Raw genomic sequence first — 5,942 nt, forward strand, 5'->3', positions numbered from 1 at the left:
CCCCTTGGGATCAGAGCAGCCACTGCAACTGAGAGCAGCTCTCAGGCCAGTGTCAGGATAGCGCAGGGTCAAGGGTTAAAGACAGATTTCCACCAAATCCTTCTTGAGGGATCCACAACCGCAGCTTATATTCCGTTCTCTGCCACTCCCCTGGCCTTGTGGGGCTAGGTTCTTCTTTGAGTGATTGCTCACATGTATTCCACAGTAGGTGTGCATGCTCCCCCCCCCCGTACAGGTACTGCTAAGGGAAAAACTTCCTGCACTGGTGCACGTGGCGAGCACGCACACCCACTGTGGAATACATCTGAGCAACACATCTCGAAGAACGCCATTTATGGAACAGGTAACTGTCCTTATCTTGTGCCTCAGCTTTCCCATCTGTAAAGTGGGGATAGTGCCTGGCCTGTGAGGGCCAATCTTAGGTGTCTGCAGGTCGTCCGGCTAGAGAAGAGAAAAGCTTTAGTGTCTTATTTATGCTAACAAAGGCAGTACCTTCAGCCCTAGTTAAAGCGTTAATGCCTGGGAGGCTTTGCACCTTGTAAAATTGGACACTCGATGCTAGCAAGGGTTTTTCCTCAAAGGAAACCTGCAAAACACTTTCAGAAGACAAGCCTGGGAGCTTAAATTCATACCTTTGCTAAACACTAAAAATCATGGACTGCCTAGAGACACTGGATTTATGGCTCAGTACAACAATCCATAGCACATTAAACCCCTCCCTCCCATTGCTGCATCCCTCCCTCTATTTCCACCTGTGATGGGGGGGGGGGGTTAACTGGCCACTCCAGCTTGAATGGTTCCCAACATATGGTAATTACTTACGCTAAACTGATCTGTTCCACCTAGTGTTTAGCTGTGACCCTCTGAGCATGTTTCCCAGACAGGACAAAGAGCTCTGCGTAAACTTCTCTCTCTTACCAACAGAAGTTAAACCAGTAAAAGACATTACCTCACCCATCCTCTCTCTCTAATATCTGGGGACCGACACAGCTACAACACTGCACACATAGTGGAATGGTTTTGGATATCGTTAAGGATTCCAGAGCGCGGTGCACCGGTATCTTGTTGCTAAGCAGACAGACTGCTGAGTTTTGTACCACTTGGTGCTTTTCCAGGGAATATGACTCCAGCCACTTCTGCAAAGTGTTTGAGATCTGTAGCTGAAAGGTGCTAAGGACGGTAATTATAAAATCAGGCGAGATGGATTGTTTTAGCATTAAACAGTCTCCTGGAGGCTGAGAAAAGCTTTTTCACTAGGAGGCTGGTGAAGCACTGGAATGGGTTACCCAGGGAGGTGGTGGAATCTCCTTCCTTAGGAGTTTTTAAGGTCAGGCTTGATAAAGCCCTGGCTGGGATGATTTAGTTGGGGATTGGTCCTGCTTTGAGCAAGAAGTTGGACTAGATACCTCCGGAGGTCTCTTCCAACCCTGATATTCTATGAGTCTATAAATGCATACAAGGAGAAGCAGCAATTGGGACAGTGCCACGGGCACCAACGTTCAAAAGTGCCAAAGAGTCCTTGGCCCCGCCCCTACTCCACCCCGTCCCCCAGGCTCCAGCCCCACTTTGTCTCTGCCCAGCCCCACTCCACCCCTGCCTCACCTCTTCCCACTCAGTTCAACTCTCTCCCCCGAGCACGCTGCTTCCTCGCTCTGCCAGCTTCCTGTATGCCATGAAATAGTTCTTCGTGGCGAGCGGGAGGCACAGGGAGGGAGTAGGACGTGCTGATCCACGGGGTCTGTTGGTGGGTGCTCCAGCCCCGGAGCACCCACAGAGTCAGCGCCCTATGGACAGTGCTGTCAGGCAAAAATGTGTGTGTTCACATGTAGCCTTCAAAATGCAGGCTGTGCCTCTCCAGCAATTTGGAAGCAGGCGTAACTCCCAGTGGTGGAAAGTGGCTTTTGATTGATTGAGCGGGTAGGCGTTAGAAAAGCAGGTCGCTTGCAGTTGTTTGAAGCACAGAACCCAGCATGCCCTGGAGACCTGTCGAAGGAAGAAAACCTCCACTCCAATGGCAACAGCATGTGCCAGCACCCGCATCTGCCGCTCCATCACAATGATTCCAGGCGAGCTGAGCCTGCCTCCAGCTGGCTACGGAGTCGGAGATGAAGCAAACTAACACTGTAATGAAAAGGCAGAGGAGCGTCTTCATTTATGTTTTCTTCCACAAATTCATATAGTCCTCCCCCTACAGAGTCTTGCTGCAAAGATTGCACAATTCGGGGATTTGCTATTACCGAGGCACACGAGGCAACACAGTACATCAAAGTCTAAATGTTTCAAAGTCCTAAGCCAGCGAGGTAAAGGGTCTTTTCTGGCCCCACCGCTCTCGCTCTCCATGACTTTGCTCTCAAAGAGCCTGATCAAATCCCCTCCTAGTCAATGGGCTTTTTCCTCCCCATGACTTCAGCGGGCTTTGGATCTGTCCCATGCTCTTGACCTGCGTGTGGTAGATATGACCATTTCCTGCAATATTTTGGGCAAATCTGATTGAATTACATTAAACCTTAGTGAGTTAAGTTTCAGTATCTTAGAAATTCGTTGTATTAACACAAATGTCTATGTAACATTGTGGGATTGTACGTAATGTCTCTAGGGAGAAGACCTGGCCAGGGACTCTTTCAAATAATGTTCTAGATCTGGGTTTCTCAACCCAGGGGTCAGGAACCAAAATTGGGTCATGTGTCAGCACCTGTGGGCTCGCCTCCCTGCTCCAGGCACCACAACCTCAGGGGTCCCAGTGCGACTGAGCTTTGGCCCCGCCACCATGGCGACGGGAGTCCAGGGAGGTCAAATTTGAGTGAGTGGCATTGTGTGTGAGTGGAGGTCACAACTCCACTCACACAAATTTGGGTCAGCCGGGGGACGGGACCAAACATAAAAATGGCTATACGGCGTCAGATCAATGGTTCATCTAGCCCAGTATCCTGTCTTCTGACAGTGGCCAATGGCAGGTGCCCCTAGGGAATGAACAGAACAGGTAATCAAGTGATGCATCCCGTCGCTAATTCCCATCTTCTGGCAAACAGAGGCTAGGGACACTTGAGAGCATGGTTTTGCATCCCTCCTCATCCTGGCTAATAGCCATTGATGAATCATAGAATATCAGGGTTGGAAGGGACCTCAGGAGGTCATCTAGTCCAACCCCCTGCTCTCAGCAGGACCACTAAACTAGGGGGCCTGGAGTACATGACTTCTGAGGAGAGGCTGAGGGAACTGGGATTGTTCAGTGTGCAGAAAAGAAGACTATGGGGGGATTTGATAGCTGCTTTCAACTCCCTGAAAGGGGGTTCCAAAGAGGATGGATCAGACTGTTCTCAGTGGCGGCAGATGATAGAACAAGGAGTAATGGTCTCAAGTTGCAATGGGGGAGGTTTAGGTTGGATATTAGGAAAAACTATTTCACTAGGAGGGTGGTGAAGCACTGGAATGGGTTACCTAGGGTGATGGTGGAATCTCCTTCCTTAGAGGTTTTTAAGGTCAGGCTTGACAAAGCCCTGGCTGGGATGATTTAGTTGGTGTTGGTCCTGCTTTGAGCAGGGGGTTGGACTAGATGACCTCCTGAGGTCCCTTCCAACCCTGATACTCTATGATTCTATGGTAATTGCACTGTTATCACTTCTGAGGCAAAGGCAGCCAAAGCAGGGCTGCTGAGGCAGTCTGACTTGCTGGGGAACTCACAGTGCAAAGGACTTGTGTAACCTGGAAATACACTGGTCAAGAGGGAGAGAGATGCAGTCTCTGCCCAGGGGAGGTGACAGCTGGGGTGCTGGAGGCCTCAGAGTAGGAGCCCGTGCTGGACCCCAGGGAGAGAGGGGTGCAGTTGCTCTGAACTGTGACAATGCAAATTAATTCCCCTCCCCCATTTCCCTTGTCAGTAAATCTCTTTTTTTTTAAATTTTCCTGGCCGCTGCAGCTGCTGATTCATATTCACTGTAATGAACGAGGCTCCGCAAAAATGAACTGTGCTGGCAGGTGTGATTTATGAAGACATCTTTACTGCTCGCAGAATCACCGTCTTCCCCTCTTGTTCAATTTAGCGACAGGAGCCGGTTTTACACCTCAAAAGCAACCAGGATTTAGTCAGATCTCCAAAGGAACCTTAAGATTTTCTTTTTGCTTTACAAGTCCCTCCTTCCTTGGACCTGCAGTCGGAAGGGCTGAAGACAGACAAGCACACTCACTGAAAGGCAAAGATTTCACGCTAAAACCTTTAGCTTTTATGAATGAAGAGCCCAGCAGACAGGGACTTATTAATCAGACCTCTGCAATGTTAGGGGAGAAAGATGATTTGTTAAACTAGAAATATAGACTACATAACTGCTCCAGACATAAGTGCAGCTATTAAACGTGTAATATGGGGGTTTTATAGGCATGTATGTTAAACATGAAATTACAGCCAGGCTTTGAAGAGGTATCTTCGTTAGCATATTACCCCTTTATAAAGTGATTGAGCCTTCACTAGTGTATAGAAGACCCTCAGTCATCTGCTTCTTTATCAACTCACATTCCCCACTACTTGGCTTTAATAGCGGAAAGCCTGTCTGAGGGTCTGTCTCATGTCTTCATTGGCTAGCAAGAGCCAAACAGCAGGACTGAACAAAATACGCACGAAGTACAAAGCACAGCTGTACACTAAGCTTTTCAGAAGTTAGCAGCCTGATTAGGCAGTGAAGTCAATATTTAGGCAACTCAGTAAGAGGCCTGATTTTCAGAAGTGCTGAGGCCCCACACGAAACATTGGCCCACTTAGTAAGTTGGCTAAATAGGGACTTTTAGGCTTTGGGGCATCTCACTTTAGGCACCCAACTTCTGAGAATCTGGGCTCATGTGTCAGGTATATGGACAGGTGGCATCCCTGACCATTTTGGCTAATAGCCATTGCTGGACCTCTCCTCCACGTACTTATCCAATTCTTTTTTGAACCCGGTTATACTTTTGCCAGTTCAACATCCCATGGCGACGAGTTCCACAGGTTAACAGTGCCTTGTGTCAGGAGTTTTGCTTCTAAGGGATCAGCCAGGTGGAAGAAGGCTGTGGGACAGTTGTAGGGGCTGTAACAGTACAGAATTCTATGACAATATTAGGATGACAATGACTTTCCATCCATATGCTAGGTCCTAGCCCTTCAAAAGAAGCCTGTTGCACCCTGCCCGTTTGCTACCTGGGAGAGGTTCCTTTCCAAAACTTTGGTCATATGGCTAGGATGCGACTCAGGACACCTGGATTCAATTCTCTGTGCTCCTGTTCATTATCTGTAAACTGGGGTGCCTAGCACTGCCCACGTTACAGGACCGTTCTGAGTATGAGATGCCCAGGCCCCATTGTAATAGAGGCGATATAGATAGCGGCGATGGGTAGGCTGATAGGGATTGTGTTAAATCTGAGTTTAGAACAAGCTAAGCTAAAGTAGCCAATGCCCTTAGTCTAACTTTGAAGCAATTAGCTTCAAACCAGCCTTGCCCTCCCAGCTAGAAAAGAAAACAAGTGCCCGGTTTTCAGCTCCCACTGACTTCAAGTAGAAATGGGGGGTTCTGCCCCACTGGGATTCAGCTGCCATCCTCTGTTCCCCCTCAATGCGTCTTCTTTACTGATGCACAGTCAAGATCCTCCAGAACTGGACCTGGTAGCAGCAGGAAGGCCAGGGCTTTCTGTGGCGTTGGCTGCTCAACATTCATTTTTGTTTGGATGCCAACACTGAGACCAGTTACTGACCTTCTGGACTGAGCCGTGGCACACTGTCATCTGCAAATGCTGGGGCTGGCTGGCTGCTCCCGTGAGGGAAGGCTGACCCTGAAACCAGCCAGCCTGCTCTGAAGCCCACCTATTGAAGGGGGTATGACTTCATGGTACCAGTACCTGGACTACTTTCCTTAGTAAAGAGTGTTCAGCAGAAGGAACATACAACAATAAAAGTCACAGTCAGCAGTCACAACAAAAGC

The sequence above is a fragment of the Gopherus evgoodei genome, chromosome 1 (assembly GCF_007399415.2).
Source record: "Gopherus evgoodei ecotype Sinaloan lineage chromosome 1, rGopEvg1_v1.p, whole genome shotgun sequence".
In the NCBI taxonomy this organism is placed as follows: domain Eukaryota; kingdom Metazoa; phylum Chordata; order Testudines; family Testudinidae; genus Gopherus; species Gopherus evgoodei.